Raw genomic sequence first — 22891 nt, forward strand, 5'->3', positions numbered from 1 at the left:
TTAAGGGGCGCCTGGGTGGCTCAGTCGTTAAGCGTCTGCCTTCGGCTCAGGTCATGATCCCAGGGTCCTGGGATCTAGCCCCACATCGGGCTCCCTGCTCCGCGTGAAGCCTGCTTCTTCTTCTCCCACTCTCCCTGCTTGTGTTCCCTCTCTCGCTGTGTCTCTCTCTGTCAAATAAATAAATAAAATCTTTAAAAAAAAAAAAAAGAGAGAGATTTTTTTTTTTTTTTAAAGATTTTATTTATTTATTTGAGAGAGAGAGAGAATGAGAGAAAGCACATGAGAGGGGTTAGAGTCAGAGGGAGAAGCAGACTCCCTGCCGAGCAGGGAGCCCGATGCGGGACTCGATCCAGGGACTCCAGGATCATGACCTGAGCCGAAGGCAGTCGCTTAACCAACTGAGCCACCCAGGCGCCCAAGAGAGAGATTTCTTAAAACAAAGTCAGTATGTCCCAAACTGAACACAACATCCTTGCAACTTTTCTTGCCCCGCCTTTGTTTAAGAAAATTTCTCTTCCTCAAGGGTGATTCTGGTTTAGAGAAATTTCTGTTTATTCGGTAAATAATTATTGTTGATCACTCAGAGATATTTAAGGCATAGTCCGTTCTGTCAGGGAGCTCACTGTTTATGAGGGGAAGGTAAGACACATACTTAACTAACTCTAATATGTAACTCTATAAACACTCCAGAAATTCAGTGGAGTGGAAGAGAGGTCACTGACTTCTGTGGTGGTCTTGTAAAGTCTCCAGGTTCATTGCTTAAGGAAGGCTCAACATACATAATCCGAGAATAGAACCTGAGATGGAAAGGATGAGAATTTGGGAACAGAGTTGCTTTTGGAAAGATAAAAGTGAAAAATTTGTCCTTTCTCTTAAATCCTTGACATATTACAAACTCCACTTAAAAAAATTCTCATAGGATAGATTAGTTCTAATTGTGCCTTGACAGAAAGTGTCATAGGTTCAGTTATCAGCAGTTTATTGGAGCATTCTGTTGAACATGCACTCCGTGTTAGACACTTGAAAGAGAGATTAATAAGAAATATTCAAGGGCACCTGGGTGGCTCATTTGGTTGAGCATCTGACTCTTGATTTTGGCTCAGGTCATGATCTCAGGGTCATGAAATCAAGTCCTGTGTTGGGCTCTGCACTCAGAAGGAAGTCTGCTTGTCTCTCTTCCTCTGCTTCTCCCCCCCTCAAATAAATAAACAAAATCTTTTAAAAAATTAAAGAAAATATTTGGTGCTGTGCAGGCATTTGGTCTACTAGAAGAGACAAAAATGATAATTATATTACAGTATAGTAAGTGCTAAAGCAGTGGTAGGTGCGGCATGGTAGGATTTCTATGTATCTGTTATGGGCTGAATTATGTCTCTTGTTCCCCTCCCCCTCAAAATTTGTATGTTGAAGTCCTAACCCCCAATATTTCGGAATGTGACTGTATTTGGAGATAGGGCCTTTAAAGTAGTAATTAAGATAAAATGGGGTCATATGGATGGGCCCTCATCCATTATGACTTGTGTCATAGTAGAAGAAGAGGTTAGGACACAGATACACACAAAGGAAAGACCATGTCAAGAGAGAGGGAGAAAACAGCCATCTATATAAGCCTAGGTGAGAGGCCTCAGAAGAAATCAACCCTGCTGACACCTTGATCTTGAACTTCTAGCCTGTGAAACTGTGAGGAAATACATTTCTGTTGTTTCAGCTATCCAGTCTGTGGTCTTTGTTATGGCAGCCTGAGCACACAAATTTACAATATCCATTCCAGAGGACTTTAGATCTCCTTCTGCCTGGGAGTTTCAGGGATGATATAGATGACACTGGGATGATGTTGGAAGGTGAGGAAGGATAGATAATTACTGTTGCATGTTATTGAAGGATGTCACACACATTTTCTTATTTAATTTGAAATACATAATAACGCTGTTAGGTAGGATTCCAGATCATTATAAACTCTATATACTGATAAGAAACTGAGGTGCAGGTGGAGTAAATGATGTGCCCAATATCAAACAGTCAGTGTCAGAACAGCTCACTACAGATTTTGTACTTTGTCCAGAATGATCCATTGCCTCCTGTGACCTCCTTTTTAAGACCCTGTGCTGTCTGAGCTTCTTACTGTTTCTATTGCAAGTCATCATGTATTAATTTCTGTTTATTTTGAAACATATAAAGGCTGCTGCATTGTTTTTTCCCTTTACATTTACTGTAAATGTTATAATTGTTAGCTTTAAAAATTAAAGCATATGCATATTGTATATTCATTTTAATCACTATGTCTTCTACTCATTGGCATATTATAGTATATTTCCAAGTGTTCTCTTATTTATTATAATTGTTTTACACTCATGCTATGTAGACTTTCCTCTGGGGCATACAAACATGATGGAAATAAAGGCTATTTTAGTCATTATGTCCTGGAAAGTATAATAGAAAACATGAGAGCCAGTATACTTGTTCTTGGAGAGATTTAAAAAGAGAGCAGACAACCATTTGTCTTAGATTATTTAGAATTTTAGACTTCCAACCTTGATATTTTGGTGTTCTATCTTATCTCCAATATCCTTCAGTTACCGAGGACTATCAGAAAGTCTTCAAACGAGAGTAAATTTTTTTCTTTAAAAATAAATGAATTTTCAAGATGAATTTGGGAGTGTAAAAGTTTATTTTTTTAAAAGATTTTATTGTTTGAGAGAGTGAGAGAGCATGAGCGGGGGTGGGAAGGGGCAGAGGGAGAGGGAGAAACAGACTTCCCTCTGAGCAGGGAACCCTACTCGGGGCTCAGTCTCAGGGCCCCAAGATTACCACCTGAGCCGAAGGCAGACACTTAACTGACTGAGCCACCCAAGTGCTCTGGGAGTATAAAAGTTTATAAGGCCTAATAGGCATAGGGAATCATAATTCCAAATTAAGGGAATATAGTTAAAACATCTCATTTCTTTGTGTGTTTGTTCAGTTTCTCATTCATTGATTCAACAAATATTTATTAATGTCTACTGACTGCCAGACACTGCTACGTACAGTGGCAAAGATGAATGCCACAATTTTTTTTGAATACCATAATTTTTAAAATGCAAAGACAAGCCACAGAATTAAAGAACATATATGTAGTACATGTACCTATCTGTAATTATAAAGGATTCCTACAAATAGATTCAAAAAAGACAAATTCATAGAAATATAACAAGGCATAAAGGTGGCACCCTAAATATTTATTAGTCGTTGACCAATAATTAAGGGCAAATTAAAGCTCTAATGAGATGTCATTTCAAACCTATTAGATTGGCAAAAATTAAGTCTGATAATATCAAATAGGATGTAGAGTTAAGGGAACTCTTGGACACTATTGATGGGAATAGAAATTGTACAATCATGGCGAAGAACAATTTGGCAATATCTATTAAAACTAAAGTACATATAACCTATAGTCCAACAATTCTAGGTCCAGGGTCATAAAACTGGAATCTCATTCTCTTGTGTCTTGGCCCAAGAAGTCTAATGGAAGAATCACCAGACGTTTGAGTGGCTTCTCTATATCAGGCACATAATAGGTACCTGAAAAAACATGAAGGCATGTGAAATTATTTCAGAATTTATTTATCCAATATAAAAGTAACAACCTGCATCTTCTGTGTTTGTTTATACGTATCCCGCTTTTTTCCAGAATGTATTTAAAGCATACCAACCCTGTGTAACATACCATACAAATAAAGGGAATAACTTTTTTTTGAGTATCTTTGAGACACATTGCAACATGCAGATGTATGTTGTTCTCACCCACCTGCAAAAAGGTATTACTAGCTCCACTTTATGCATAAGCAAATGGAGACTGAAAGATACCTGGCCAAAATCATACAATTTATAAGTGATAGGACTCCGTTTCAAACCCAGACCAACCTGACTTCAACCCTAGACCCCTTCGCATGTCACCTTGTGCACTCCCCACAAGCAGTGTTACATAGTTCTGATACTCTGTCCAGGAGGCAAGCTTGACTTGTAAGAATTGACTTTTTTTTTTTTTAACTGAAACCACGGTTAATGGAGGACTACTGTATATAATTTAAGCCCCCTATGTGTGCTTCCCAGCATTATTTCCAGTCTTTTCTCCCCCACCTTCCCATTCAGAGATGCCCACTATCCATATAAACTTTTTTCACCTCAGGGCCTCATATGTGTCGTGTGACGACAAAAATATGCCAAATGCTACTCAACAGAGAGGACTCAGACAAATGTAAAAGATTCTTACCACATAATATTGCCTGTTATTTGAAAGCAACATGCCATTATTTGGTAGGATTTTTGTAGCTAAGTTCCCATACTTGCTTCTGAACAAGAGTGATGCCGTTCCTACAGGAATGTTACTTTATTTGAGCTATTTGTGTGACACTAAAATAGTGCTAATGCCTATTGCCATCACATATGAGTTACATAGTTATTTTTTCTGCAAATGCTTTATAAGGTTGATAAGATTCTTGGAGTGATACTAATTTAGAAGTCCTGGATTGAGTTTTTAAGAAAAAATTTTTTGAGAAGTCTCTTAATCACAGAGTTTATAGTTCTTCTAAGTATATTTTCATCATCAGTTGTAGTTGTACCTGCATTTAAAGGAAACCATCATAGAAATCTATCTTCAAAGACATATTCTGTAAATAATTACTAGTGACCCTAGATATCCTCTCTCTATATATAGAAAGCTTTGAAAATATTACTAAACAAATACCAGCAGAGCCAGCAATTTTGCTTCTTTCTTGCTCCAGAACTTACTCTCCAAATGATCCAGTTGTTGTCCCTTTGACTTAATTACTTAATGCAACTTTACCTAGTGAATAAACAAGGATTGGTTGTTTGGGCTGAATGCTGTTAACTGCCTTAACAATGAGTAGATTTTTTTTTTATGCTGACCTGGATATTTAGGTGTCAAAGTTGTCCTTTTGAGAACTGCTATTTGAATTTGGTAAAATGTTAAGTAATGTTTTTGTTGACTTCTTTATTCTCAACACTAACAATTTTCTTTTGATATGTTAAATTCCTTAATGATGGTATTTAAATAAACCATTAGGCTGAAAAGAAATGTCAATTCAGACAATTTACCATTTTGCTAGTGTTTCTGAATATTAGTTACCAATGAAAACCTATATTTAGGTGCCTAATACAGTAAATGTTTACATAGTAAGTGCTCAAATACATGTTGGTTAAACCCAAATTTGAATTAATGGACTGTTTTCATGATACATATTTTTCTTTTTTGTGCTCTTTCCCTCTATATTAAGAGGGAAATGTATTTTACACTGACCATATTTTGGAAATAGATTTGTTGCCTGATGGAAAGGGGTTTAAATCTTAGGTCTTTCACCCCTAATCTACCAAATTGATACTGAGTTTATTCCATTGATCAGACACGTTTAGCAATCCCTGATGTATTTGTAGGCCTTACAGTATCCTGGTAGGCAAGGCAATGTCTTAGATTTTCCATGCCCCGCTATATGCATACTGTGGTGGATTCTGATATGGTGGTGGGCTCTTGGTATATTTTAAATAAGTATTGTTACAGTGTTCTTCCTCTGTATTGCTGGGAAATAACAATTACTGTTTCATCAGTATGGGAGGAGACAATCAGACTTTTGTTTTTCCAATTTGCTTGATCATCTGGAACACACATTAAGAATAACAGATACCTTGACTTGAAGATTCTATTTTAGTAGATTTGAGGTAGTGCCTCTGGTGATCCTTTTGGAAAAGAAGCAGCACTCTAGTTTTTTTAAATGTTGGTAGTATATTAACACTTTTTGGTTGTAAAGAACAGAAACCCAGCATAAATGGATTGAAGCAAAAAAGGAATTTATTGGCTCACTTAATTTGAAATAGGGCCTGGTGAAGGGAGTTATTAATAAACTGCTCCTTGCTTCTAGATTATATCCCAACTTTATCAAGCAAGGAGTGCATAACAGAGGTGCTTGAAAGGACCCTAGGAGAATCAAGACTCTGTTATGTCTCAGTCTTATCCATAGTTGTAGGTCCTGCCTTTCTGCCTTTACTTGTACCATTTTTAGCCCTGGGTAATTTTCCAGTTTAGCAGGCCTCCTGTTCAGGCTCTAGGCAAAATGAAAATTTTTTAGAAAAGCCCTGTTTGCTACCCAGTGTTTTCAGATTGACCAGCTTAACTCAGGATTGATATTCCCCATTATGCAGTGGTATGGCCTTACAGGTTATTCAATATTTTGAATATCTCACTTGTTTCATATTAAGCATGTTTTTATAGGAACTGATTGAAGGTCACCTATATAGCCAATACACATCACATCCTGCATTTTCCCTACCATGTCTCTTTGCAATGTACCTCAGTAGTGGTGAGTCCTGGTACAAAACAGACCACAGTATGATCAGCTTTCTCATACCACATACAGATGGCCAGCCTCTCAGCATGAGCTAGAGCTCTACACTGTTGTGTTCTTAACCTTAATCCAGTCAGTTCTAAATTTTAGGGAACCCTCTTCCAAATACCAGTTTTGGTATCATATGGATACTTGGGGTTGCAAGCAATAGAAACCAACTCTAGTTAACTTTGTCTACGGCAGTGACTCCCAAATCTTGCTGATTATCAGAAACACCTGGAGAGATTTTTAAATTAAAAATCCAATGGATACCACCCCCCCTCAAAAAAAATTAAATTAGGATTTCCAGGGGAATGGAACACAGAAATTAGTATTTTTAAAAAGCCCTCTAGGTGACTATGATGCTTGCCCACTGTTACCTATTTGAGTGAACAACCTCAAATTCATCTATTTGCCTTGGCCTAAAAACTTGACTTTTTCTCCATTTTCAGCTCATTACTAATACCCATTAGGTCTGTATCCTATCTAATGAGTCTTTCCACCTGTATCTTTTGTTGTAGCCTAAGGTGTCATAATTCCTTTTGGACCATCATATTAAACCCCTAAATGGTTTTCCTGCTTCTGCTTTTCCATGTTACCCCCCTCCCCGCCGTCAGTGTAGTCACCACGGATCCTGCCACCTCTTTGCCTAAAATCTTTCAGTGGCTTCCCATTGCGCTGGAAATACAAACAATATTTGCCCTGCGGTCTACATGATACGGAGCCCATTCTCTTAGCCCATCTCACATGGTGCCACCATCCCCTGCCTACATTCCAGTCACACTGGCACCCTTTTTGTTCCTTAAATATATGAAGCTCTTTCCTGTCTCTGAGACTTTGCACATGCTGTTCTCTCTGCCTGGGGAGTCTTCCCCTGATGCTCTGTTAGTTCTTTCTCAGCTTGAAATCACATCCCCGTAGAGGCCTCCCTGACTGCCCTTCCACAGTCACTGTTTCTTTCTGTTTTAGCACTGAGTCACAAAAGGTAATTATTTATTTGTTTATAAGTTCCATGGGGGTGGGATCTTGCCAGTCTTCTTATATTTAACATCTATCACAGTGCTTGGCATATAATAGCATTCATTAACTATTTGTTGAATGAATGAGTGACTCTTCATTGCCACAATCCTGGTCCAAGCTTCTGTGCTTTTTTCCCTGAATTACTACAGTTGCATCCTAACTACTCTGCCTACAACTGTGCTAGCTCCCTTTAATCCATTTTCCATGTTAATTTTTTAAAGACTTGAAGTCTGGGGAAAAAAATCTCCAAGTCTAGCAAATATACTAAAATTCTTCACATGCTTCCTATTGATAATTAATGTAGTTTATAGAACTTTAAAAAATAATTATTTTGAAAATTATGGTTAAATATTCATGACAAAATTTATCATTTTAACCATTTTTAAGTGTACAGTTCATTGGCAATAAATATATTCACACCGTGTGACCTTCACTGCCATCCATCTCCAGAACTTTTGTCATCTGGCAGAAATGAAACCCGGTACCCATTAAACAATAACTGCCCGCTTCTCCCTCTCTCCTGCCCCTCCAACTACCATTCTACTTTCTGTCTCTTTGTGAGAGCACATACTTGACTCTTCTACATACCTCGTATGAGTGAAATCATATAGTCCTTTAGTGACTGGCTTATTTCACTTAGCATGATGTCTTTAAGATTCATCTGTGTTGTTGCTTGTCGAACTTTTAATGACCTAGCCCATCTGTCTTTGTGATCTCTTTTCACTTTGCTCCTTGCTTTCTGTGCATTAGTGATACGTCCTTTCTTTCTATTCTGTGGGCTGTCAATGCCCCATCTCACCTCACAGTTTTTTCTCATGCCTGTTCCCTCTGCCAAGAATGCTCTCACCCCTTCCTTGACTGGTTAATTTCCACTCATTCTTCAGAGTTCAACTAAGATATCACTTCTTTAGGGTATATTGCCTTCATTTCCCAGAATCTCTTTAATCTCTGTGTTACAAGATTTCCTAGTGCCATGTGACTTTTCTTTGTACTACTTAGAATAGTTTTCTATTTTTTTTTTATTTTTGAGAGAGAGCGAGCGAGCGAGAGAGAGCATGCAAGTGGGGGTGGGGATGAAGGGCAAAGGGAGAAGGAGAGAGAGAATCCCAAGTAGGCTCCACACTCAGCACCGAGCCACATGGGGCTCAATCTCACAACTGTGAGATCATGACCTGAGCCAAAATCAAGAGTTAGTTGCTTGACCAACCGACTGAGCCACCCAGACGACTCTGTTGTACTTATAGTAGTTTTAAGAGTTCCTGACACATCTATTTGAATGTTTTGGTGGACTAATATCTGTCACGATGGCAGGGATCATACCTAATGTTCAGTATTGTATCCCCAGCACCTAGTATCTAATAGGTGTTTCAGTAGATATATATATATGTAATAAAGAATATTAAAATCTGTTGACTTAATGAATTTAGGTCTGGAAATTGATGGCTTAAGGTCTTTCTTCCTCTAAAAATCTACTACCATGTCTAAGCCTTCCTTGACTACTTTAGTTTGCAGAGATCTTCCTTTTCTGTGAACTTAAATGTCCTTATTCATTTGCCAGATGCTTAACATTTACACAGGTAATCCTTATATCATCTGGAATGTCCTATTTTTTTATATTATTTATGCTTTGTATTTACCAGTTGATCTTCTTCTAAATAGCCACTGGAGTTATTTTTCTTTCTAAATTACAGAGCTGATCAGTTGTGGAACCTCTAGGGCAGTGCTTCTTAAACTACATGTGTTGAAGGAGCCATATTTTTTTTTTCAAGTTTTTATTTAAATTCCAGTTAGTTGGGATGCCTGGGTGGCTCAGTCAGTTAAGCGTCGGACTCTTGATTTCAGCTCAGGTCATGATCTCAGGTTTGTGAGATGGAGCCCTAGCATGGAGCCCCCCTCACCTTGGGGCTCTGCACTCAGTGGGGAGTCTGCTTCCCTCCCTCTCCCTCTGCCCCTCCCCCAGCTTGCACAGTCATGTGCACACATTCTCTCTCAAATAAGTAAATCTTTTAAAAAATAAATTAAAAATAAATAAATTCCAGTTAGTTAACATACAGGATAATATTAGTTTCAGGTGTAGAATTTAGTGATTCATCGTTTACGTACAACACCTGATGTGAAGGAGCAGTATTTTTCTTTCATCTTAGACTAATAATTTTATAAATAAAATAAAAATAAATTGGGGTGCTTGGGTGGCTCAGTCATTAAGCGTCTGCCTTCGGCTCAGGTCATGATCCCAGGGTCCTGGGATCGAGCCCCACATTGGGCTCCTTGCTCCACGGGAAGCCTGCTTCTCCATCTCCTATTCCCACTCCCCCTGCTTGTGTTCCCTCTCTTGCTGTGTCTCTCTCTGTCAAATAAATAAATAAAATCTTCAAAAATTAAATAAAGTATTAGATGAAATTTTTTGAAGTCCAAGTATAAACTTCAAAATTTTATTAGATTGAATAACAAAATTATTTTGTTAAATTGCAGTACAAAGTTTCAGAGTGCTTACTCTCAATTTCTTTACTTACTACAAACTGGTAACCTTTTGTTGATAAGGACTACACACTGAATACTAACTAGCATCACTTTAGGTCTCTGTGAAGAGAACACTAGTGAGGGGTATCAAGGTGAGGCAGAATGTATAGACTGATTCCTTGCTTCCCTTCTATCTGATAAGCTCTGTAGTTATTATATATTGTTATATTTTGCATAAAAGTGTGTTTGACGCTAGTTCTTTGACTAACAAGGGTCTGAAAACCTCTAGGCTGCAGAATATAGTCCTGGATCTTTATCTGATTCTAAGCTGGTTTTCTAATTCAGTCACTGCCTTCTGTCATATATCCATCCTATGCTTGAGCTACCTATCATTTTCCACAGGACATCATACAAGCCCTTTCACTACTTATTACTTTTCTACTTCCCTTTGCTTAGTTAGAATTTCCTAAACTTTCTTCTCTGCTTGGAATAAGATGCATGCTCCAAATTCTCAGGGAGAAGTCACCTCCTCTATGAAGGCTTTTTCAATTCCTTTAGGCAAAATTGGTCTCCACTTTTCACATACCCATACTAACTATATGTTACATTCCTTTATAATGTATTTTGCTTATCTCTGTCCACTTCTAAATTAACATGGTTCAAGTCTTACCCATCCTTTTATCCCTAGCCCAGGGACTGATACATAGAGTATTCAGTAAGTATTGATTGGATAAATTGGGGAAGTCATCAATATTTGGTACATATATCAGAGAAGCTTTTTATTTGGTCTTGGACAAGCTGGATGATTTTCTCCTCACTAGGGAACCTATTCCTGTATGTTGAGTATGGCATATATAATAAGGGTTGAAATACGTGTCTTAGAAAATACAGGGGCACCTGGGTGGCTCAGTCAGTTAAGTGTCCTACTCTTGATCTCAGCTCAGGTCTTAATCTCAGGGTGGTGAGTTGAAGCTCTGCGTTGGGCTCCACCAGGGAGCCTAGTAAAAAAAAAAAAAGGATACAAATAAAAACCTCCTGGCCCGTTATCTTGTATGGATATGCCTGAAAGCCCCAGGACAGAGGGTGGGAGGTGTACAGAGAAGGTTAAAACCGAATTAGCCTTGAAATTGGTTTAATTGAAAAGTTTGGAATCTGACTTTTTAAATAGCACTCTTGTTTTGTTTTATCTTAATTGCATTTGTCTGTTCCTGCAGTTTTATGAGTGACCTTTAAGTGATCTCTTACTGGCAAGAAAGACTGGCCTATGGAAAAAGTACAAGATTTGAAGTCACGTGACCTAGATAGTCTAATCCTGGATTTTGCAATTACTAGCTGTGTAACTGTTACCAGTTATTTAAACTCTCTGAGTCTGGGTTTCATTTCTAATGCACAGATACTAGTATTTGCCGTTTGTACCTCGAAAGCTTGTGAGGACCAAATGAAGCAGACGATGTGAAAGTGCAGGTAAACCCCAGAAAATGTGCTGTTTGTTACCAGCTTCTTGACTTGAGAGAAGTTAAAATCTTTGTACCTCAGCTTATTCCCCTATTAAATGGGAATAATAATACCTGTTTCATTAGGCTATTGTGAGAGTAACAAGTATGTAGTGTGCGGTTCTGTGGCATTAGGTACATTCTTTTGTTGTGCAGCCGTCACCAACAGCCGAACTGTTTCATCTTCCCCGGCTGAAACTCTGTCCCTGGAAACAAAAACTCCCCACACCTCCCTTCCCAACCCCGGCAACTACCGTTCTACTCTATGAATTTAACCTTTGGGAACCTCAGATAAGAGGAATCATGCAATATTTGTCCTCTTGTAACTGCATGCCCTTTTGAATTTTAAAGTACAGTAGTAATAATGATGCTAATCGTAATGATAATTTTAATGATTACTATTTACTTTTGGGGGTGGGCAGGCACATTGTTTACTTCATCTTTGCAGTGTTGGCCAACAAATGACCTATCCGTCCTCGTTTGACAGTTGAAGAAGCTGAGGCTAGGGAGATTAAATCATTTATCTAAGGTCACAGGTATGTGAAGCATCAGATGCAGAATTTATTCTGTGTTTCCCTGACTAAGGCTCCTACTATGCCTACTACACCAAAAGTTGAAGTAGGCCTGACTCCAGCCCACATTGAGACAGCATCGGAAGGGGCATAACTATGTTTCATGGCCTCCTTTTCTTCCTGCATACCAGTTTACCTTGTTCAGATTTCTAAAAAATAGTGGACTCCTTTAGATTATGAGCTCTTATCCAAAAGAGCCATATCTTTTCTTATATTCCTAGCATCTAACATAGGCTTGGCATTTAGAAGTCACAAAAACGTATGTTAACAAATTGTATGCTCTCATCCAGACCCTCCTTTCCTACTCAAGTAAGTTGGTCTCTGAGATAGAGACAGCTATAAATATAGTTCCTGCTTTCAAGGAGTTTAGAGTCTAGTTGGAAATGACACGTATAAAAAATTACCATCACCAAAATAGATTCTTATTAAAATCAGTTATTATACATGCTGACTTTAAGTGGCTCATTAAAAAAAAAAGTCATGTTGTATTTCAGTTACTTATAAGGCTTAGTTCATATAAAAAACATTTTTGGGGAAATTAACAATCGTTACTTCATGAGTCAAGGAGTTGGAAGCAGTCCCTCCGAACACATGTACATATCCCCTGGTGAAATTCCCTGCCCACAACCAAGTGATGCTTGCCACTCTGTGGGGTCAGTGAAGAGTTATTGAGTCAGGCAAGGGGTCCTCCATCTGAGGATTATGTCCTTGTGTTGCATGAGCACATGAGCTACAATCCCCATATACCTAGCAAATGCCCCAACTCTTTTCCCTGGTGGACATTCCACTACGCATTCACTCAAAACCATTATTTCTTTTTTTTTTAATTTTATTTTATTATGTTAATCACCATACATTACATCATTAGTTTTTGATGTAGTGTTCCATGATTCATTGTTTGCATATAACACCCAGTGCTCCATTCAATACGTGCCCTCTTTAATACCCATCACCAGGCTAACCCATCCCCCCAACCCCCTCCCCTCTAGAACCCTCAGTTTGTTTCTCAGAGTCCATAGTCTCTCATGGTTCATCTCCCCCTCCAATTTCCCCCTCTTCATTTTTCCCTTCCTACTATTTTTTTTTCTAAACATATAATGTATTATTTGTTTCAGAGGTACAGGTCTGTGATTCATCAGTCTTACACAATTCACAGCTCTCACCATAGCACACACCATCACCCAATGTCCATCACCCATAACATGATGAATACCCCATCCCTCACCCCCACCACCACTCCAGCAACCCTCAGTTTGTTTCCTAAGATTAAGAATTCCTCGTATCAGTGAGATCATATGATACATGTCTTTCTCTGATTGACTTATTTCGCTTAGCATAATACCCTCTAGTTCCATCCATGTCCAAGATTTCGGTTTTTTGGATGGCTGCATAATAGTCCATTGTATATATATATACCACATCTTCTTTATCCATTCATCTCTTGATGGACATCTTGGCTCTTTCCATAGTTTGGTTATTGTGGACATTGCTGCTATAAACATTGGGGTGCATGTACCCCTTTGGATCACTACATTTGTATCTTTGGGGTACATACCCAGTAGTGCAATTGCTGGGTTGTACGGTAGCTCTATTTTCAACTTTTTGAGGAACCTCCATACTGTTTTCCAGAGTGGCTGCACCAGCTTGCTTTCCCACCAACAGTGTAGGAGGGTTCCCCTTTCTCCGCATCCTTGCCAACATCTGTCGTTTTCCTGACTTGTTAATTTTAGCCATTCTGACAGGTGTGAGGTGGTATCTCATTGAGGCTTTGATTTGGATTTCCCTGATACTGAGTGATATTGAGCACCTTTTCATGTGTCTGTTGGCCATTTGGATGTCTTCTTTGGAAAAGTGTCTGTTCATGTCTTCTGCCCATTTCTTGATTGGATTATTTGTTCTTTGGATATTGAGTTTGATAAGTTCTTTATAGATTTTGGATACCATTATTTCTTAAGAGAAATAATGAAAAGCCTGATTCTGCATATGAGAAAAAGTTTAAGAGTATTGATTAATGTATAATGTATGAAGGAATGATATATGAAAGTGAAATAGCTAAGAGACCAAGTGACTTTTTTCTCATGTAGCATATTTTCTATATTCTGTCACTGGTTCCTGTTGGGTATACCAGGCCACCATAGGACTCAATTATGATATTCTGTTTTAACCCAATTCTTCTGACATCACCTGGTATAATCCAATTCAATTCTGACACTAGCCACCCGGAGTTAGTGTCAGATTGCATAGGTTTAAGGGAACAGGGTTCCCAACAAGACTGCCCCCACTTCAGATGCCAGCCTCAAGGGAGGTCCTCAGACCATCTAAACTTCTAATCAACTGGCTGCAAATCTGATGGTTCCTAGGACCTCCCTCTCAGGTTCAGTAATTCAGTAGAACAACTCAGAACTCAGGAAAGCTCCATACTTATGATTACAGGTTTATTATAAAAGATACAAATCAGGTACAGCCAAACAGAGAGACATATAGGGTGAGGTCCGGATGAGTCCCAAACACAGAGCTTCCATGTCCTCTCTCCATGGAATCAGGGCATCCTCCTGGCATATTGATATGTTTACCAATTAAGAAGCTCTACTGAGCTTCTGTGTCCAGAGTATTGATTGGGGCTTTATTATATTGGCCCTGAAGGTGGGCTGACCCAAAGCCCCAATCCTCTAATCCCATGATGGGTCTTTCTGGCAACTGGCCCCCATCCTGAGCCATCTTATTAGCACAAACTCATGTGTGATCCAAGGGGCTTATGAATAACTAAGATATTCCTGTCACTTGGAAAATTCCAAGGGTTTTAGAAGCTCTATGCTAGGAACCTGGGACAAAGACCAGACAAATTATTATACAGCATATGGTACATGGGAGAAAGTTTAGTATAGTGGTTTGGAGTAGTGTAGTGGAAAGTTATTTTACTTCTTTTCCTCACGAGGTGTAAAGCACTTTACACATACCCGGTACTCAGTAAATCTTAAATATATATTAATATTAAGGAGTATTTTAGTTTCCTAGGACTGCTGTAACAAAGTACCACAGCTGGGTGGTTTAGAACAATGGAAATTTATTCTCTCACAGTGTGGAGGGCAGAACTCTAAAATCAAGGTGTCATCTGGGCCATGCACCCTCTGAGACTGAATAGAATCTCTTCCTAGCTTGCGGTGGCTGTCAAGCCTTGACATTCTTTGGCTTGCAGCTGCATCACTCCAATCTCTGCCTGTCATCATGTGGTGTTCTCCCTGTTTGTGTTTATCTTCACATGTTTTCCTCTTCTTCTAAGGACAGCAGACAGAATCGATGAGGGCTCACCCTATGACCTCATTTAGCTTGATTATATCTACAATGACCCAGTTTTCAAATAAGGTCACATTCAGAGGTACCAGGAGTACGTAATTTTGGTGAACACGACCCATAACATGATGAATAGTGAATTCAACACATAACAGTCCACCCTCTGGCCCCCATTGTGCATAATACATTCACCCCTTTCCAACATCCCCCCTATGTCCTAACCCATTCCTGCATCAACTATAAGTCCAGAATCTCATCTAAATATAATCAGCTCAAAAAGTCCCAAATCTCATTTTCTAAATCAATATGGGTGGGACTCTGATATGGTCCATCCTGGTATAAAATTCTCCATCTGTGGACCTGTGAAACCTAGAAAACAAGCTATCTGCTTCCAAAATACAAGGTAGGACAGGCATAGGAAAGACATTTCCATTACAAAGGGAAAATGGAGGGAATAAAAAGGTCACCAGTCTAAAGGAAATTCACAATCATGGCAAGTTCCATTAGATCTCAGGGCCTGAGAGTAATTCTCTGTGACTTGATGCTCTGTCCTCTGGCCTGATAGGACACCTCCACCCTTTTAAACCTAGAGGGTCCCATTGGCCCAGGCCTCTACATGTGTGGCTTTGCCCTTTGTGTTATTCTTCCTTCATTTTATTCCATCTTTGTTCCCTTCAGTCCAGACCAGCAGCACTTCTGCTGGTATAAAATTCTCAAAAACCTCATCAGTCTTTCATGTAGCTCATGGGGATCCAAACCATCTGACAAGAGGGTCCAAATCTTTCCTGGATAACCATATCTCTATTCCTAGCTTCTGAGATGATTGATTATATCCATGAGTCACAGGCAGACGGTTGTCTAGCCACACCCTTGGCCCTATTTCCAGAGCATGTGGTCTGGTTAGGCAGAGAATTTTCCATATCATCAAGTGCTGATTCCTTCTTGCTTAACAGTCCATTCCTCAGTTTATCTCTGCCCATATTTACTGTAAGCACCAAAGAGAAACTAGGCTAGACTTCAATAGTTGTTTTGGAAATTTTTTCAGCTAAATATCCAAGTTTATCACAAGTTCACCTAATGACCGAATACAATTCAGACAAGTTTTCTGCCATTTTATAACAAGAATTGCTTTTCCTCCAGTGTCCAATAATGTGTTCATTGTTTCCTTCTAATACCTCACCAGAAGCATCTTTAAGGTTCATATTTGTACCAAACATCTCTTCAAAGCAATCTAGGTTTTTTGATTAAGCCTCTACCCATTATCCAATTCCAAAGGCACTTTCCCATTTTTAACTATTAGAGCAGCACCCTACTCTCATCATACCCAAATCTATTGGGTTTCTGAGGCTACCAGAAGCTGAAAGAGGCAGGAAGGTATCTTCCCCTGCAGGGTTCAGAGAGAGCATTGAATCTCCCAAAACCCCGATTTCAGACATCTAGCCTCTAGAACTGTGAGAGAATAAATTTCCTTTGTTTATTACACCCAGTTGGTAGTACTTTGTTATTGCAGGCTAAGAAGCCAAAACGGGCGTTACTTGGAGGTACTATAGTCATTAGTAAAAACAGTGAGTATGTAGTATCCGCCTATATCCACAGGGTTTCTTGCTTTTTCTCTCTTTTTTAAACCATATTTATGTCTAGTTGCACTTAAAGTTTACTTTTGTATGTTAATGACTTATGATTTACCTCTGTTTTATCTCAGGAGGGCAACTTTAAATCATTGGTAGGAATGCTGTGGTACCAAGAAGACTTCAAACTTTTTTTTTTTTTTGAAGATTTTATTTATTTGAGAGAGAGAAAGAGAGAGAGAGTGAGCATGAGAGGGGAGAGGGTCAGAGGGAGAAGCAGACACCTGCTGAGCAGGAAGCCCGACGTGGGACTGGATCCTGGGACTCTAGGATCATGACCTGAGCCGAAGGCAGACACTTGACCGACCAAGCCACCCAGGTGCCTGAAGCCTTCAAACTTTTGGAGGAGTGGTGGCTTTAGTTTTCCAGACCTTCCTTCTGCCAGAATGCCTAGTACTGGTCCTTGGCTCTCATGCATACTGCCTCCATCAGGGTGAGGCAAGAGGAACTCCAGTGGTGCTTCAATTCGCCCTTGGATAGGTAATTGACTCATGAGAGATGAATTACATAACGAGTCCTTTACCATCACTTCTAATGGACGTCTGTGTTTTTCAGTTTTGAGTTATTTTTCAAGAACACATTCTTTGCCTGTCGTAATGAGGACCGATACTTTTTTTGGATTCCCCTTAGTGGCAGTCACAGTGTTTGTAGGTCTCTTAGAAGATACTCTGTAAATATTGTTTTGCATTGAAGAAGGCTTGTCCATGGCACTGCTAGTGAGAGACTAGCTGTCGTGATAAATAAGAGATGTTAGTTGCCAGGGCTGTCATTTCAATTTGTCTTGCTAGTGTTGAGCTCATTAATAAATTGCCCCAGTGATAATATGAAAGTAATGAACCTTCTGGAGGCCCAGCTGGGGCACAGAGTGCTAGCAGGGACCTTCAAGGCAATTGCCATTGTTATACACAGTTCTGTTAAAGAGTTTCAGGCTCTTTTTTTCCTTTGAAACATTTATATTTTGCAAAATCCAAATCCTGTTTTAACATTTTTGTACTTTCTCAGTGAGTTTATTTGAATTCAGCTTAACAAATATGTATGTATCTGATGCCTGCTACTGTCAGGCACTGTATTAGACCCTAGGGATGTAAAGAAGACTAAGACATCCCTTAGGGCTTTGCTGTCAAATAGGCAGGAGAGGTATGTAAACAAATAATTGTAATACAGTATTTAAACGCTGTACGTATGAACCAAATATAAACATAGAATAGAAAAGGAAATGATTATCTAGGGAAAAGAGCTAAGGGGGCTGAGGAAGAGGAGATTCATTGATTTCTGAGTTAAATTTTGAAGGATGAGTTGTTGACAAGTTGAGTGCATAATGGGAAGAGGGACTTGCAGATGAGTTAAGGGACTGCAGGTCATTTAGAATAAGTTAAGGAAAGAGGGTAAAAGAGGAGAAGATGGGTAGATGAGGCTAGAGAAGTAGTCAGGGGCCTAAATCTTAAAGAATTTTGGTTTTGAGGGGCTGTGTATGCAATGTCAAAGACTTTAGTGGATTTCATGCCACAGGCTACATGGGTCCATTAAAGGATTTTAAGCAGAGAAGCAACATGATGGAATTTTTATTTTAGAAGGATTATTCCATACACATGACAGAATGGAAGTAGAAAGAAAGAAGGCTATTGACTGGTTTTGTGCAAGCAAATAACAACATAATATGCTGCAAAGGGCATGACTGAGATTGTTTTAAATCCCAGTTCAGCCACCTACTAACTCTCCCAACTCTGAAAGTTCCTCATCAGTGAAATGAGAATAATAGAAATCTCTCACTGGGTATTATGGAAAATCATATGAAATAACATGTATACATAGAAATGGTCCAAAGAGCTGAGTATAAATGTTAGCTGTTATATATCAACTTCTGGTTTTGTTGAGTTTTAGGTAATCTCTAACCAAGTTTAGGATTTTCAAGAAACACTTCCATTTTCTTTCTATCACTCTCCTAATAAAACAAAGAAATCAAGAGGTTTACAAACCTTTTTATTTACATTAGGATCGATCTTTCAGGATTTCTCAAACATCTAAAAAATAACATAACTAAAGCTTTTTCCTTTGGACACCCTGCCAGACTTTGAGTTGAAGAATCAGGCTTAATGTCCTTTTTAAGTTAGTAGTGCAATAGGAAAAGACTGGAGCCCTAGTTCAACAAGTGAGCTTTTTAGCTAAGAAACAGCACCAGAGTTTACTCTGCCTCTGTTTCTTCAAGTGTTTAATAAGAATAATGTGAACAGGTGTCCTACCTACCGTGTACATCTATTGTGAGGATCATGTTTACTTCCTTTCCTTAAGTAAACATTCACTAACTACTATTCAAGATACTATTACAAAGAATGTAGAAATGAATCAGATATGGATCCTAATTTCAAGGGAATTACAGCATTAGAAAACTGTAAAAGATATATACAAATAACTGTAATACAAAGAAGCTAATATATGAGTCAGCATCGAACATTGTAAAGGACTTTGAAACTGGAAGTCATTTATATTTCGTATAATACATTGTAAAAAATAATGTCTTATAAAGTGCATTTTACATGTTCTCACTATTTGTAAAGTGCTTCTCTAAGCAAAGGTGAAATAGAGTCACTTTCTTGGAAACCTGTGGAAAATAAATGATAAGGATGGATTAAGATTCTAGGTAGATTTTTAAGCGTATATGTATATTTTGATACCAGGCTTAATATTCACTAATATCCAAGTGACTTTGTTAAAGTACTCTTTGAGCCGCGGGGTGTGTGTGTGTGTGTGGATGTGTGTGTGTGTGTGTGTGTGTAGTGTATAGTGTATAGTGTATAGTGTGTATAATGGAGATAATGTCACGTACCTCTCAGGTTTGTTGTGAGGAATAGTCATTATATGTAAAAGTGCTTAGAAAACAATGTTCATTCCTTCCGTTACACTACCCACTTTTTCTCTATTGCCTGATGTTAAGCTTTGAGTCAGCAGCTTCTTTGAGATATTTTCAAGTTGATTTTTACTTATGAAAAATTTCAAACATACAACAAAATCAAAAAGGTTTTGCTATGAAAAACCTCATGTCCACCACCTATATTTTACCATTACTTGTAAATGTCACATATCTATTTATCTGTCCTTCCACCCACCCAGCTATATTGAAATTTCTCTGGTGATTCTTTAGGACTTTTCTGAAGGAGGTTTTCTAAAGGAGGTATTTTAACTAATTTGGAAGCCAGAAGTGCAAATACATTTCAGATGTTTGTAATTAAATTACAGTTTTCTTATTTACATTGTTTGCCTCTGTGAAGAATTTTACTTCCTGAGTTATTCATTATTTGAATCTATCTCTACTATTTTTGCACCTACGTTATTGTTTCCAACCTTAAATCGTCCCATTGCATTTTCCTGAGAATGCCTTCAGTCTTTTTTTCAATGTCACATTTAGAGAAGGCTCTTTATAGTCCTCCTTGTTGTCTCTTTCTCCTTTGAAAGTATCTTTAAAAATTAGTAGGAAACAATAGTGTGCATTCTGTGCCTGGTGGCGACCACTGCAGCTAGAAGCTTTGTTTGCGTGGAGTGGGCTGCCTGCGCAGGTCTTCAGAGCTCAGGTATCTCAGCACTTCCCATCAACTCCCACATTTTTTTTCTGAGTGTGGGCTTTTTCCCAGCACAGCTGGTCTATTTAGTATGCCCTACCAGGAGATACAACCCTTTACCTATATTTGGTTATAGTCTCTCAGCATTGATTGATTTTCTCCATTATATAGCTATATTTAGATTATATATGACAGAAATTCCTCAAAGTTTCTGATTCTCTGATGGTACTCTTCCCTATTTTCCAGTGCTGCCAAGTGTTAGATGGATTTCCTTAATGAGCTATGAGGACTGTATTCGGAAAAGTCTTTGAAAAGCTAAGGTGTATTCATAATTGTGTCTCTCAACTCCTTTCATTCTCTCATTACCTGTTTGGCATGATCCTGTCAGATTTGAGACTGACTTACAGATACTAAAGGACCCAGCTTGTTTTGTTCCATTTTGAGAGATTTGCCTTAAACTGGTTGTCTCTCATAAATCACCTATAAGTTCTACTTACCACCCAAATATTTTTAAAATTCAGAAACTAGTCACCATGTTCTGGTTATGTAATTTTAAAATTTTATGCTTTTTTTCCTTAATGATTAGCATTCATTCATTTCATTCAGAAATACTTGAGTGCCTCTTCCATACCAGGCACTATTCCAAGTGCTGGGATACAGTGCTGAATGAACAACACAGACAAAGTCCCAGTGGAACAGACAAATAAATAGACAAGGAAAATAGTACATGAAGCTAACTGTTGGGGAGAACTAAGAGTGATATCATAGAGGGACTCTGGATGACTACTTTAGATAGAGTGGTCAGGAAAGGGTTCTCTGGGGAGGCAATATTTAAGCTGAGACCCAAAAGATAAGAAACGAGCCATATGACTATGGGGTGGAACATTTCAGGTAGTGCAGAGGCCCTCAGGTAGTGAGGAGTTTGGCCTGCATAGGGAGCAAAAGAGGACAGCATGGTTGGAGCAATGGGAATGATGAGAGCTGTAGGAGAGGAGGTGTAGAGGGAGGGGTCACATCATGTAGGATGATGTGGGTCAGGGTAATAAAGGACTTGGATTTAATTTTAAGAGCTGTGAGGAGCTTTTGGGAGATTTTAAGCAGGGGAGGGATATGATCTAATTTACATTAACAAATAACCGGGATAGGGCCATATGATGGAGAAAATCATCCAGTGCTGAGAGCCTCTAGCCAGAGGCAGAAGATTGCATTTCCTACTATGGCATACTAAATAGCCTAGTTTTCCTCAGCCTCAGAGACAAGAGATTGGCCAGTTTACCTTGCTCTGAATCCCAGCTCCACCATTTACTAACTGTGTAATTTGGGGCAAATTCTAAGACATCTCCCTGTATGGATTTTCTCCTCTGTATGAAGATAATAATAGTTCCCACTTGGGGTGCCTGGGTAGCTCAGTTGGTTAAGCATCTGACTCTTGATTTCAACTCAGGTCATAATCTCAGGGTCGTGGGATCAAACCCAGCATGAGCTGAGCGTACAGCCTGTTTGAGCTTCTCTCTCTCCCCCTCCCTCCCGCTCACGTGCTCGCTCTCTCTCTCTCTCTCTCAATATATAAATAAATAAAATACTAAATAAAATAATAGTACCTACCTTACTGGGCTGTGAGAATTGAACAACTTAATGCAGGTAAAGTGGTTAGAACATATTAAGTACTTAATATTTAAGTTTATCATTTATTTCCTCTAGATATGGATGGTCTAACACGATAGCCATGTGGTTAGTGGGACTGAAGTACTGAATTGTAAATTTTACTTAATTTTTTTTTTTAAGATTTTATTTATTCATTTGAAACACAGAGATACAGAGAGAGAGAGCATGAACAGGGAGAGAGGCAGAGGGAGAAGGAGAAGCAGGCTCCCCGCTGAACCAGGAGCCCGATGTGGGCCTCAATCCCAGGACCCTGGAATCATGACCTGAGCCGAAGGCAGATGCTTAACCATCTGAGCCACCCAGGTGCCCCAATTTTACTTAATTTTAATTATGTGTGATTTTTTTTTTTTTTTTTTGGGGGGAGGGGGAAAGGTGGGGGGGAGGAGAGGGAGAGGGAGAAAGAGAATCTTTTTTTTTTTAATTTTTTTTTTTTAAGATTTTATTTATTTGACAGAGAAATAGCACAAGCAGGCAGAGCGGCAGGCAGAGGGAGATGGAGAAGCAGGCTCCCCGCTGAGCAGGGAGCCCAATGTGGGGCTCGATCCCAGGATCCTGGGATCATGACCCAAGCCAAAGGCAGCTGCTTAACCACTGAGCCACCCAGGCGCCCCCGTGGAGCCCGACGTGGGGCCCGACGTGGGGCTTGATCTCACAGCTCTGACAATCATGACCTGAGCCGAAATCCAGAGTCTGACACTTAGCCGACTGAGCCACCCAGGCACCCCTTGAGTTATTTTTCTGTTGGGCAGCACTGTTCTAGACTCTGGGTCAGAGGGGAGGGTGGTGGAAGAAGCATATGGACTGAGGGAGGTGCTTTTCCTAATTACACAAATA

The 22891-nt window shown here is 39.1% G+C and overlaps 1 protein-coding gene across 3 annotated transcripts in view; it reads left to right on the forward strand.

Annotated features, from left to right (window-relative positions):
- Positions 1-22891, forward strand: part of SCMH1 (Scm polycomb group protein homolog 1) — a 176458-nt gene that overhangs the window by 8054 nt on the left and 145513 nt on the right. Inside the window, exon 2 of one of the 3 annotated variants that reach the window (XM_035018866.1) lies at positions 11248-11318. The exons of 1 other annotated variant lie outside the window; for it this stretch is intronic. The gene's annotated coding sequence lies outside the window, so the exon portion shown is untranslated. Of the gene's footprint in view, positions 1-10999; positions 11319-22891 lie in introns of those variants that run through there. One more of the 3 variants, XM_035018863.1, reaches the window with a different exon arrangement.

This window comes from Mirounga leonina, unplaced genomic scaffold (assembly GCF_011800145.1).
Source record: "Mirounga leonina isolate KUSES-001 unplaced genomic scaffold, KU_Mleo_1.0 Mir_173, whole genome shotgun sequence".
NCBI classification, from domain to species: domain Eukaryota; kingdom Metazoa; phylum Chordata; class Mammalia; order Carnivora; family Phocidae; genus Mirounga; species Mirounga leonina.